We start from the raw sequence: 15,073 nt of genomic DNA, 5'->3' as shown, positions 1-15,073 counted from the left end.
AGGGGCAGTCGTGGGCTGGAGGTTAGGGATCTGGCCCTGTGACCAGAAGGTTGCCGGTTCGATCCCCAGGGCCGACAGTCCATGACTGATGTGTCCTTGAGCAAGACACCTAACCCCCAACTGCTCCCCAGGCGCCGTGGATAGGGCTGCCCACTACTCCGGGCAAGTGTGCTCACTGCCCCCTAGTGTGTGTATTCACTAGTGTGTATGTGGTGTTTCACTTCACAGATGGGTTAAATGCGGCGGTGGAATTTCCCCGTTTGTGGGATCAAAAAAAAAGTAGCACTTAATTATGACTTAGTATCTCATAATTGACACAGCACCTCATAAGTATGACTTACTTTCTTATAATAATGACTTAGTATTTCATGATAATTACATAGCATCTTGTAATTATGACTTACTGTCTCATAACTATGATTTAGTATCTCGTAATGATCACTTATTTTCTCACAATTATGGCTTAATATCTCTTAATTATGACACCTTCATAATCATGACTTAATATCTCATCATAATGACATAGCATCTCATAATTATGACTTACTTTCTCATAATTGTGGGAACATTTTCTTATTATTATGAGACACTAAGTCATCATCATGGTATACAGAATATTTGTGCTTCATGTGATGATGCAATAATTAGAATTGCATTTCATTTTCATGGTTTTCCCAGCCTGTCAATCATACCATCAGGGCAGGGCCAACAGCTTGCATCTGAGGAGCCCATATTAACATTCCCAGCCGGTGGTTGAGCAGGCATGAGCGCAATTACTGCGTAACGCAAAGGGAACTGCTGGCTGTTGTGGTGGGGCAGTGGCAGTTTCAGCCCTACCTGTACGGTGTTCCCTTCATGCTGCACACTGATCACAGCTCGTTGACCTGGCTCATGCAGTTTAAAGAGCCCGAGCCACAGCCTGGTAAGTACATCTGGCAGTTGCTCATGCCAGACAGCCTATGCAAAACTGTGCTGGTCACTCTGAAGTGGCTGCAGCAGAGATTCTACTGGCTGGGCTGCCACTTGGATGTGGAGCTTTACGTGTACCGGAGCGATGTGTCTGGGCATGAAAGAGCCGCTGCAGCCGTCACATTCCTTCGCTCTGGAGCTCTGATGGAGAGAGTAACTGTGGATGTCCTAGGCCCTTTTCCCACCATCAAGGCCCGGGAAAGTAGAAAAGTTTTTCTGCTGGTTTCTCATGCCAGAGGAGCTCCACGGTGAATTTGAGTCGGTGGTCCTGGATAAGGTTTGCAACCAGTTAGGCATCCGGAAGACCTGGATCACACTGATCCACCCACAGAATGATGATCTTGTGGAACGTTTTAACCGAACATTCGCCTTTCAGCTGGTCATCGTCACTCACCAGCACCAGTGCGATTGGGACCGACATTTACCAGCTGGTCCTGCTTGGTTTGCCACTCTGCTGTGCAGAAGTCGAACCGGTTTCACTCTGGCCCTTTTCCCTCTGGCTCATGTTCAGCCGTGAGCTTAGGATGCCCATGGGGCTGGTCTTTAAAAGCTGGCTGGGGTTGGAGGAGGAGGATGTTACCAGAGCAGAGGATGCCAAGGGGCTCCAACCCCATCTCCACACTGTGCACCACCTTGCCAGAGGCTATCAGTGCTTGCCAGAAATGGGCATATGACTTGTGCTGTCAAGGGCACCCACTGTTGCCTGGAGAGGATGTGTGGCTGTACAGCCCACACCTTTGTGTGGTAACAGAACATCTGGGAGGGGTGGTGTATCAGGGTGGCAAACTGAACTGCAGTAGTTCATAGGATCATTGGACCATGCTTTACCAGGTGCCATCGCATCAAGGGTCTAGCACTGAAGGGGAGTTGGAAGCACCCTGACCTGTGAGATGACCAGGACAATGGACATTCAGAGACGCCTTCTGGCTCATCTGAAGGACTTTCCTTTCGAGCACTGTTGGTCACCAGGATGGGTGACCTCTAAGAGGGGAGCTGTGTATGTAAGTATGTGTTTTGGGGGTTACATCTTATCTGGGGGTGTGTATTGGTGGGTTTTTTTGTGTCCTGGGAGGGGGGTCACCAGTGGCTTAGAGAAAATGCCTTCACCTCACCTCACATCAGAGTGTTACAGTATTTAGTGAGACTATAAGCTACAGATCAGCCAAAATCAAGGAAAACAGGTAGAAAAGTGAATGTTTTTCAACTATTCTGAATCGGCCTAGACTGATGAACCCTGCCACAATGGCGGATCACCTGCAAAACACTGAGTTATGGCATCACATTCCCAAGACCTGGTCGTTATTATTTACATTAGCCTCATGGCTCCAGTGCTAAAATAAGGAAGCAAACATTTGGGGTAAGTGAAAAATTATGTAAATTTGATTTTCCCTGGAATCATCATTTTAAATGACATACTTTTATTATAATTATGTAAATGTGGACATTTAGAAAGGAGCAGAAGCGCAAAGGATGAAGGCAGGACTGATATTTGCAGCTCTCAGTAATGTACACTGTAGATGTTTCTTTCTAGGTCATATATTCACAAGGGGTCTGGTTCATCACTGTAGCTAAAGGTTATATAATGCAACTGTTACATTTTACAGTAGGGCTGTGCTTTAATGCTGTTCTCCAGAGTTTGTAAAGCCTTTTATTAAGTCAAATATACACTATATACCCACTTATTGTTGAATATTACAGCTCTGGGAATACTGCCGCAGATAATGAGAGGAAAGAAATATGACAGAGATCTAATTTTATGGTCAAATACAATAATTAGAAGAACTTTTCAGTTTTTTCTCCCCAAAACGTGGTACAGTTATTGTTTGAATTCTCTGTCTTCTTTCTCTGCCTCCTTCTCCACCTCCTTCACTACCTCTTTCTCCTCCTCTTCTTTTCTTCTTCTTCCTTCTCATTTTTCTTTAGGTCCAGTTCCTCCTCCTCCTCCTCATCTTCTTCTTCTTTCTCCTCATCTTCATCTTCCTTCTCCTCTTCTGCCTCTTTTTCTTTGCTTCAGACTCAATTGAGTTCTTATTCTTCTTGCTCCTCCTCTTCTTCTTCATCACATTCTTCTTTCTTCTCCTCCTTCTTCTTTTCTTCTTCTTCCTCCTCATTTTTCTCTAGGTCCAGTTCCTCCTCCTCCTCCTCCTCCTCATCTTCTTGTTCTTTCTCTTCATCTTCATCTTACTTCTCCTCTTCTGCATCTTCTTCTTTGTTTCAGACTCCATTGTGTTCTTATTCTTCTTGCCCCTCCTCTTCTTCTTCATCACATTCTTCTTTCTTCTCCTCCTTGTGTTTTCTTCTCCCTATTCTTTCTCCTCTTCATCATCATCTTCTTTTTCCACCTGCTCCTCCTTCTTTTCTTTCTCTTTGCCTCTTTTTTCTCCTCTATCTTGTTGCTTTCTGTCTTCAACGTCCTCTTTCACTTTATCTTCTTCTCCTCCTTCTTTTCTTTTTCTCCTTCATCCTCATCCTCATCATCATCACCATCAGCAGCAGCAGCATCCCTGTTTTCTTTTTCCACCTTCTTCTCCTTCTCATCTTCCTCTTTTCCTTTTTCTTCTTCTTTTTTCTCCTCTACCTTGTCCTCCTCTTCTTTGATGCTCTTCTGTCACTTCCTCTTCTTCTTATTCCTCCTCATTTTCTTCATTTTCCTCCTCCTCTTCTCCCTCCTCTTCTTTTTTCTGCCTCTGTCTTATTCTTTTTCTTCTTGCTGTTCTTTCTTCTTTCCTACACCTCCTGCTCCTTTTTTCATCACACTCTTCTTTTTCCTCCTCCTCATCTTTTTCGTTCTTCTGCCTCCTCTTTCTTCTCTTCCTCTTCCTCATCATCTTCATCTTCCTCCTCCTCTTCTGCCTCTTCTTCTTCTTATCTTCTGCCTCCATCTTATTCTTTTTCTTCTTGCTCTGCTTCATTCTTTCTTCCTACACCTTCTGCTCCTCTTCTTTAACATATTCTTCATTTTCCTCCTCTTTCTTTTCTCCTTCTTCTGCCTCATCTTTCTCCTCCTCTTTTTGTTCTTCTTCTCATTTTTCTTCTTCCTGCTCCTCATCGTCATCATCTCCTTTTTTCACCCTCTCCTCATTCTCTTCTTCCTCTTTTTTCTTTTTCTATCTCCTCTACCTCTTCCTCGTCTTCTTTTCTTCTGCCTCCATCGTATACTTTTTTCTTTCTTGTTTTCTTCTCCAACTCCAATTCTTTTCCCTTCACTTCTTTTCTTTTCTTCTTTAACTTCTTCTTCCTCTTCATCATCATCATTGTCTTTTTTTCCACCTTCTCCTCCCTGTCTTCTTTTTTCTCCTCTACCCCTGTACCTCTTATTTCTCCTCTACTTCCTCCTCCTCCTGCTCCTCCTCCTCCTCTTCTTCTATCAGTTGTATGGTGAAAAGGCTCAAAGCAAGTCTCATAGTATTTGCAATGTTTGGAACAGCAGTCTAAACATTAGTCCAGCAGGTGTCAGTAAAGTCCAGTTTTTTTGGTCACATTAATCTTCTGAAGAAAAGTGCTTTCAATCTTCAAGCATCATCAACACAGCTGGTATTATTTCAACAGCTGTGTGAGTTGAACAGCTCGATTACAGGACCAGTAATGGCAACATACAGTAATGATGTTCATATGGCTCAACGGTAAAAGACAGTCTAGCACACGATGAAAACAAGAGACCACATGACCGCAGCCCACTGAGAGACAAGAACAGCCATGAGAGAATATCTGACCCAGAATCACACTTCAGTTATGTGGTACATGGAAAGAAGAGAGAGCTCGAAAAAGAAAAAAAGTTTATCTGGTGTTTTCCTCACTGTCGATTAACAAACTCAATGACTAACCCACTCAGTATTTAAGGATAAGTCACAACTGGCTTCCTCCCAGATAGCAAGCACATATCAGTCTTGATAACATTGGCACCCCACTAGCTGATTGCCACTACTATTCCACCCTCAGACCCCCCAGATTATAACTCTAATTAGTGTTTAATCTCCTCGAACAGATTTTAAATGCACAGAGCCTTTGATTTTAGAAAATAAACCTAGACAAACAGCTGAGAGAAAAGAAATAATGACTAGGCCTAATGTAAAATGATTTAATTGAAAATGCTGTTGCTGACACTGTGCTAGACTAAAATTAGCTGAACTAATTTACTAAAGAAAGAAAAGAAGGAAAAATAAGTCAATTGGACTGTGATCAGCGGGCTTACAGTGGACCACTATCCTCTAGCTATCACGGCTATTGGGCCTGTACCATACGTTTTTGGGTAAACAAACCCCAATCACTAAAAAGTTGAGACATGAGCTTGCTTACCATTCTGTTACATTACATTTCCTTTCAACAATACTGACTTTAAATTAAAAAAACTTATAAGGCAGGATACACTATATTCCCGAAAGTATTCACTCACCCATCCAATCATTGAATTCAGGTGCTCCAATCACTTCCATGGCCACAGGTGCATAAAACCAAGCACCTGCAGACTGCATCTACAGACATTAGTGAAAGAGTGGGTCGCTCTCAGGAGCTCACTGAATTCCAGCGTGGTACCATGATTGGCCGCCACCTGTGCAACAAGTCCAGTCATGAAATTTCCTCACTCCTAAATATTCCACTGTCAACTGTCAGTGGTATTATAACAAAGTGGAAGCGATTGGGAATGACAGCGACTCAGCCACGAAGTGGTAGACCACGTAAAATAACAGAGAGGGGTCAGTGGATGCTGAGGGGCATAGTGCGCAGAGGTCACCGACTTTCTGCAGAGTCAATCGCTACAGACCTCCAAACTTCATGTGTCCTTCAGATTAGCTCAAAAACAGCATAGAGAGCTTCATGGAATGAGTTTCCATCGCTGAGCAGCTGCATCCAAGCCTTACATCACCGAGCACAATGCAAAGCGTCGAATGCAGTGGTGTAAAGCACCACCACTGGACTCTAGAGCAGTGGAGACGTGTTCTCTGGAGTGATGAATCATTCTTCTCCATCTGATGGATGAGTCTGGTTTGGTGGTTGCCAGGAGAACGGTATTTGTCTGAATGCATTGTGCTAAGTGTAAAGTTTGGTGGAGGAGGGATTATGGTGTAGGGTTGTTTTTCAGGGGTTGGGCTCGGCCCCTTAGTTCCAGTGAAAGGAACTCTTAATGCATCAGCAGACCAAGAGATTTTGGACAATTTCATGCTCCCAACTTTGTGGGAACAGTTTGGGGACGGCCCCTTCATGTTCCAACATGACTGTGCACCAGTGAACAAAGCAAGTTCCATATAGGCATGGATGAGCAAGTTTGGTGTGGAAGAACTTGACTGGCCTGCACAGAGTCCTGACCTCAACCCGATAGAACAACTTTGGGATGAATTAGAGCGGAGACTGTGAGCCAGGCCTTCTCGTCCAACATCAGCATCTGACCTCATAAATGCACTTCTGGTAGAATGGTCAAAAACTCCCATAAATACACTCCTAAACCTTGTGGAAAGCCTTCCTAGAACAGTTGAAGCTGATATAGCTGTAAAGTGTGGGACAATATCATATTAAACCCTATGGATTAATAATGGGATGTCACTCAAGTTCATATGCATGGGAAAGGAGATGAGTGAATACTTTTGGAAATATAATGCATGTTGCTCCAGATGCTTCCCAAGCACCGGACATTAATACATCCCCATGACGGGCCATGATTTTTGAACATTATGTTGGTAACAATTATCCTTTTCTTCTTTGGTCCAGAGTACTCAAAATTCATTATTTCCATGAACAGGAAACTGCTCTGGTCACAGTACACATTTCTACTGTGCAACAGTCCATTTCAGATGAGCTGAAGCCCAGAGAAGTCAGCAGCGTTTCCAGACATTGTTGAGATGTAGCTTCTGTTGTGAATAGTACAGTGTTTATTTGCATTTGTGGATGCTGCCAGTTTTTATTGACAACAATTTGTCAAAGTGCCCTGCGATGGACTGGTGGCCTGTATATGTTGTATCCAGCCTTCTGTCAACACATTCTGTCACCTGACAAATTCTGAGATTGACTGCAGCCCAACCAAATAACACATGAACCTGTCTGCAGACTGGCAAAATTCTGTCTGTACAAAAGTGTATCCCAAGTCTGAACACTACCTGGATGCAACTACATCCAAATGGAATAAAACCCCATGCTCTAAATGAACGGATCTGTTAGCTTGTAGCGAAATCATTTGCCTAATTATCACCTACACAAAATGAAGTCTATAAAATCTATCAAAGTTGTTAGGTGGGCTATGAAAAACAGGGATATGAAATTTGAACCTGGGTCTGACAACTTTTTGAGAAATGCTGAACCCACCCAAACCCGTACTGCATTCTTGTGCACTGTTGGGTCCAGAGAAATATTTCAAGCTCTACTTACTATGTGCATTTTATTGTGGAGATGCTGACTCACAGCAACTTTACACAGTGCATTTCGGATGTCAGTCATTTACTGGGGCCCAGAGAGAATGGCTTTACAGGCCATTTCCAGCCGACACGGAGAATGAGTGTGAACAAAGCTTGGCCTTTTGAGAAGATATCAGCATGCCATTCTGAATCATAAGAACAAGGCATGGGAACGAAACTGCCATGCTGTCACTTTCCACTCAGACCAGAGACCACTGTGTTCTAAATGAATTGTAGTCATTGCATTGAGAGCATTGTTGTTGAATGATGCTAATGGTCTTAATATAAGTTTGTGTTATCATGGAAACCTACAAAACTGATGCCTTAGCATGTATTCTGATGACTGAGCTCCTTGAGAGCCTCCTACAGTGGTGCCAGAGTGAGAGTTACTGGTTTAGAGACTAGAAAACAACACTTCACCTCCATTTGGCTTCTTTGATTTGTCTAAACGGGTTAAATCTTGTCCATTTTCTGCTAAATAATGACAGAATCAACAACTGAGGTACGGGTTACACTAATGCTAGTTTGGTTGTATTCATTAACCAATAGATCGGTCGCTAGGCTAACAGTCAGGATTGGTTGACACCACAGGGATTTCCAATACAGATGAAATGCATGATGTAATTACATAATGCATGCTGGGTATTGTAGTGAGAGAACACTGATGAGGAACAACACAATATAAAACTGTGAATTCTGTCAAACCGTTGAGGCTAAGGGATATAATGCTGTGCAACATGTAATAGTAAATGCTAGTTACCTTATTGCAAACCACGGAAAAACAGCATGAACCACCTAACTATATCATTTTCATTAGATCTTGTATGCAAACTCTGTCCCTCTTATTACAAAGCGAATTGATCTGCTGTAGGCGAAGCTTTTAGAAAGAAATATCTACTTATTGATTGTGTGCTTCAGGCCTCCACAAAAAAGGCCCAAAAGCATAGGGGAATCAATTTGAGCATTTTAATTAACTAATGCTAAATGAATGCTGTGTCCCAAACCCCTATGTAAAAAGATACATAAGACAGCCTGCTACTGCTTCAAAAAAAAAAGCAATCACAAAAAAAAACAAACAAAAAAAAACAGTTGGCTCAGAACTGACAGTATCAAAGCAGATTATTATTTGATTATAAATATATGATTATTATTTCTTCTGCGCTTTTATTTTTGTATTGTTTGCCTGATTCTGAGTTCTTTTTACATAGAACCAGCAATCTTCATAGCGCTTAGCCACTCCCTGAGATTCCATAGCAATGGCCTAGCAATACCTCAGCAACCACTTGGCATTCCATAGCAATGGCCTAGCAACACCTAAGCAACTACCTGAGATAGCATAACAATGGCCTAGCAGCACCTTGGCAACTGCCTGGGATTCTGTAGCAGTGGCCTAGCAAGACTTTAGCAACCACCTGAGATAGCATAGCAAAGGCCTACCAACATATTAGCAACTACCTGGGATAGCAATGGCCTAACAACACCTTAATAAACATCTGGGATTCCATAGCAATGGCCTACCAACAGCTTAGCAACTACTTGGGATAACATAGCAATGGCCTAGCAGCACCTTGGCAACTACCTGGGATTCCATAGCAGTGGCCTACCAACATCTTAGCAACTACCTGGGATAACATAGCAACGGCCTAGCAACACCTTAGCAACCATCTGGGATCCCATTGCAATGGCCTAGCAACACCTTAGCAACCACCTGGAATTCCTCAGCAATGGGGTAGCAACACCTTAGCAACCACCTGGCTAAAAGTTATTCAGACCAATCACCTTCCTATCATAAAGCATAGTGACCCCTTGCACCCTTATCCACAGTGCATGAGAGGGTCACTGAATGGCTTGATGAGTATAAAAATGATGCAAATCATATAATCATATGCTATTGCCTTCAGTGAGCAGGTCTCAATCCAGCTGAACAGCAATGAGAAAATTCATTTCACAGCGCACATCATCAAAACACAGATTTGTAGAATCCATTACAAGGTGCATCTGTTCTGGCCTTTCCTTTTATTTATCATCTGCCTGTAAAGCCAGCCAGAACAAAATATTGACCACAGTTCAGTATGTTACTAATGTGCACCCTGTCATGTATTGCTCAGTAAACATGCTCTATAAGACAGCTTTCAAAAAATATGTACTGTAATGCAAACCTGCTTGACACGTGCAAGTATGTTCCAGCAACCAGTTTTGTGAGCAACATGTTAAATCTGGTATGGATCATAACATCAAAATAAAAAAATATAGTCCTCTTAGTCTGTAGTTGTTTGAGGTAACCCCCTTATTGAGCTAAATCCTTCTTTACTGAACAAAGATCGCAATGTTTCAGCACCTATAGCTCTATACCTGCTCCTAGATCTAAAGGGGCATTAAGGAGGGCGTCATTGTTTTCTTCTGTGGAATTAGTTGCTAAGTGACTGGTTGCCAGTCTGTACCCCCTATACGTCAGTTCTCTTAAAGACCCAGGGAACCTAAATGGGTGTTTTCTTTCTAATTAGGTTGATGTTGTTCCTTCAGGCCGGCAGTAAACATGTGTGAAGTACACCCTTTGAATACCCCAATGGCTAGCAAATCAGCAACCTAGTTGTCTCCTCTCAATATAAACTGGGCGGCCCTGTTCTTGAGGAACACTTTGGTAAGCATGCCCCTGACCAATCACAAGGCTGATGTCTCTTGCCCCGCCCACACAAAACAGTTTCAGAGTCAGAGAAGCTTAGCAAGCTAAAGCTAACCCAGCAGAACCAAAAGCTGGCAAGCTAGACCACCTCGCTCGTTCAGTTGCATATACATGCACATCATTCGTTCATGCGTCTGTCCATGTGGTTGTTCATCCATCCATCCATCCATCTACACATCTGGTTGTCGGCGACTTCCTTTCATCCTGTTACCATCACAACAACGCTGGATAATGATTTTCTGTATTAGGGGCGGAGCAAGCTAAGAGTGTTGGATAGAGAGCTGTCAATCAAGCTGCTCATTAGCCAGTTCTCGGAATACAAACTTTTTAAATATTTCGGAGACTTTGAAAGATCCTATTCTTCAATGGTCAGGACCCCGACAGGACCACCACAGAGCAGGTGTTATTAGGGTGGTGGATTATTATCAGCAGTGCAGTGACACTGATTCAGTGGTGGTGTGTTAGTGTGTGTTGTGCTGGTATGAGAGGATCGGACCCAACAGTGCTGCTCGAGTTTTCCATAAAAAACATGAAATATAAAATAAATTGTATTCTCTATATAATTCAAGTGTGCTCTGTACTTAAATATGCATATTTAGTGCTGGAATGTTCAGGAGTGAATCATTATTACATACATTTTTAATGATGCTTTGACTTATCAAAGTGAAAAGAGAGCCGTGAAAATCAGGACCCTTGTTTGATTTACCATGCAGAGGTTTAAACCCACATCTTTTTGCTCTGTTTTCAAAAGGTGTAATTACCGCTTTGAGTCCAGTGAAGATCAGACATTAATATTCATGCGTGACAAAATACCCACCCGCTGTCTTTAAGTCTAATTAGACCTATATGAACGGTGCATTTGCAGGACTGAGCACTTTCCATCACTGCACTGTGACTTCATGATAATGTTTGCACATGTACTCCACGTTATTTGGTGCACCAGTACAACAGCTGCCATATAGCCAATAGGCATGTTATACCTTTTACAGTCAGTTGTATTTATTATGCAAACATTTTACCTCCAGTGCTGAGACAATAGACTGATGTACCATGTGTAGTGTGGTGGCTGCATGAACAAGCTGTTCTGACAAAAGGACCTTGTTGATGCTAATATGGCAACAGTTTTATGCTGGATATTTTCAGGGAGCAGTTTAAAACACATTTTTACCTAATAATGAGGCTGCTGAATGTATACTGTGCTTTAGTGCAAGATATCATTACCTTATTAATAGTGTTAGCAGCAAAGGCCCAATTTCCTACGCCTTGTTAAAAATTGACCTACTTTTTATTTAACTTGCTTTTAAGCCTTTTTTACAGTAGCCATAAAATGCAAATTATCAGTTATACAGTTCTCACCCCTCCCCTTTTCCCTCCGCATTGTTCCCTAGCAGCTCCATAGAGTCATCACAGTGTCCTAGTTAACAGAAAAGCCACTAAGGGGCCTACAGAAAGAGGCTACTTGCTTCCTTATGGCAGTATTTTGAACACTTTACTGGGGTTAGTATAAATACAGTTGTTAGTTAAATAACATTATTTTATGGTGGCCAATGAATCAATCATGCATTATTAAAGACACGGTTATAGAGAACACCTTAAAGTAAGGAGGAGGGGTTTGACTGGACCATTGGCTAAGGCTGTGGGCCAGGAGATCCTACATGGGAGCAGAGTAGTTTTACTTGTCCACTGACCAAAGGACTTTGCATCATGGCAACAGAGTTTGACTGGGCCATGGGTTTAGAGACTTTTCACCATAGTAGCGGTTTGACTGGGCCATGGTTCGAGAGCCTTTTCACTGTGGTGGCAGAATCTGACTGGGCCATGGGTGAAGTGACTTTTCACCATGGTGCAACAGTTTGACCGTGTGTGGAGAGCCTTTTCACAGCAGTGGTAGAATTTGACAGGGATATGTGTTGAGAGCCTTTTCACTATGGTGGCAGAGTTTGACTGGGCCATGGGTCAAGAGCCTTTTCACCATGTTGTCAGTTTGACCGTGGGTCGAGAGCCTTTTCAAAGCAGTGGTAGAATTTGACAGGGCCATGTGTTGAGAGCCTTTTCACTGTGGTGGCAGAGTTTGACTAGGCTGTGAGTTGAGAGCCTTTTCAATGTGGTGGCAGCTTGACTGGGCCATGAGTCGAGAGACTTTTCACCATTGTGGCAGAGTTTGACTTGGCTATGGATCATGAAACTTTTCTAGACTTGTTACTATGGTTTCTGATGCTGTGTAATGATTTTGTGCTGTGTGTGATTTTGCTATGTATATAAATGCACTCTCAACCCACGGCCCAGTCAAACTCTGTTGCCATGATACAAAGTCCTTTGGTCTGCAGACCATTAAAACCTCTGCTTCTGTGTAAGGTCTCCTGGCGCACAGCCCAAGCATCCACAGTGCAAAGTCCTTTGCGATGAAAAGCCCTTGGCCAATGGCCCAGTCAAACCCCTCCACCTCACTTTAAGGTTCTTTAACCATGGCTTTAATGATGAGCTGCAAAATGCATTCCTAAATTATTCCACAGTACATTGAATCAATGCATTTTGCCCAATGCTAATTGGTGGTGTGTAAGCTTCCATTACTTACATTAGCCTTGTAGCTCCAGTAATTAACTGAAGATGCAAACTTTGGACAAACACTTTTTGGCTTACAGACTGTACTTAGGCTAATTGGAGAATTGTTTAAATATGATTTGAACTACTACTTTAAGCATGTTATTGACTTTGTTTATTCAAAGGAAGCTACAAGTGCCAGTTTACAGTGTACAATTTGTGTACAACTGCAGTTGTTTCTTGTTAAGGTGTCTACCAATTTAGACATTCCCTTCCCAGGCTGTAAAGTGTCAAATACTTGAACATAAGCTCATTTCTATGAGTTTACTGCCTGTAATCCAAATATTTCTAGCTCAGTTTCGGAGACGGGGCATAAAGATGACTAAATCATGCCCAGAAAAGCCTGGCAGCAGGGGCTGGGGGAGATCCAGGTCCATTCCACATTCAGTGTGCCATTCTGATACATTCCTCCAACCCACAGAATATTTTAGTGCCATTGCAAAACCCCCGTTTTTGCTGTGGTGATGTAAAATAGCAGCTTACAAAACAAAGGAATGAGATTTTGAGTTCCAGTTAGATTATTTTCAAAAAGAAGCAATGCCTAATCATCAGCCTGCCTCTGCATCCCTCCACAGTAAATTGCAAGAACCTGGTTTGGCAGTGAAGGCCCCAAGATGGCCAAAGCAGCCTCGCTTTGGCACCTGCTGTAGAAGCAGAGAGAACAGAGGCCACACTCACTGGATGGCTCAGTGTGTGGGATATTGATTATTCACACTGCACGACTGCATGTTGTTCATGCGCAAGCTCTGTTCTGTTACACCCCACTGAACACTTAACAAAACCAGTGTTCCCTTACCCATTTCTTGTAACTGTTGAGCAAAGAGCACAGATGCAGTAATTGGTGTGAATGTCCTTGACTTGAATTCCTTTTACCACACATACATGTACTGTTCACATTGCTTTCCTATTTAAAGGCCCATATAAGTGAGAGGCACATTCAAAATAAAAGAATTTGAACTATATAAACATGGATAAAACATACTGTTCTCATCCCTAGTCTATACAGTCAATATGTGAAAGCTAAGCTGCAAAAAAGTCTATTTAGAATTGATCCTAGTTGTGACAATGTAACTGCTGGTTTAGCTAATGGCACTTTAGCCCCATCCATGCTGAAGTGATAAAGTGTGTTGTTACTGCAGAAAGATGTGGAGGAAAATTATTAAATGTTGTGATGCTGGGAAACAGACTGATCACTGCAGCCTTCAAATGGATCAAGACATCTGAAAAGATGTCGATTAATAACTAACTGAAATAATTATTATAATAAATAATTAGGTATGTTTGTGATTTTTGCCATGGGTCAGGAGACCATTGTAGCAGAATTTGACTGGGCCATGGGTCAGGAGACTTTTCAACATGGTAGCAGAATTTGACTGGCCTTGGGTTGAGAGATTTTTATACTGTGGTGGCAGTTTGACTGGGCCATGGGTTGGGAGACTTTTCACCATGGTAGCAGAATTTGACTGGGCCTTGGGTTGAGAAATTTTTATACTGTGGTGGCAGTTTGACTGGGCCATGGGTTGGGAGACTTTTCACCATGGTAGCAGAATTTGACTGGGCCTTGGGTTGAGAGATTTTTATACTGTGGTGGGTGTTTGACTGGGCCATGGGCTGGGAGACTTTTCACCATGGTAGCAGAATTTGACTGGGCCTTGGGTTGAGAGATTTTTATACTGTGGTGGCAGTTTGACTGGGCCATGGGCTGGGAGACTTTTCACCATGGTAGCAGAATTTGACTGGGCCTTGGGTTGAGAGATTTTTATACTGTGGTGGGTGTTTGACTGGGCCATGGGCTGGGAGACTTTTCACCATGGTAGCAGAATTTGACTGGCCTTGGGTTGAGAGATTTTTATACTCTGGTGGCAGTTTGACTGGGCCATGGGCTGGGAGAATTTTCACTGTGGTTGTAGAGTTTGCTGGGCCATGGGTTGGGAGAATTTTCACCACAGCAAACCAATATACACCTCATGGTGGTGGCGTCTCACTGGACTTCTGACCGAATGACCCTGTATCATATAGGTAGAGTTTGACTGTGCCATTGGCCGAGAGACTTTTCACCATGGCAGCAGAGTATGTCTGGGACATTGAACTGCAGCAGCAGAGTTTGACTGAGCCATCGGCTTAGAGACTTTGCACCAAGCTAGAGTTTCTCTGGGCTGCCGGCTGGGTGTCTTTTCACTGCAGCAATGAAGTTTGACCAGGCCACAACCCGGAAGACTTTTGACTGGAGCAGAATCTAACTGTACCAAATCTATTTTTTCTGACACCCCTGAGTATTTCTGTCTGTTCAGTTTTTTGTTCAACGCACAATGCAGGTGATTTTTGTCTTAAAGCCACACACAAAAAAGCAGCCTGGTTAATTCTGAGGGAGGAAGAGAGACTGGCATGTAAAAATATAACCACACAATAAGAGCATATGTTAAAAATATAGAACTTT

This window comes from Pygocentrus nattereri, chromosome 2 (genome assembly GCF_015220715.1).
Source record: "Pygocentrus nattereri isolate fPygNat1 chromosome 2, fPygNat1.pri, whole genome shotgun sequence".
NCBI lineage: Eukaryota > Metazoa > Chordata > Actinopteri > Characiformes > Serrasalmidae > Pygocentrus > Pygocentrus nattereri.
Note: the sequence above shows the minus strand (reverse complement) of the source record.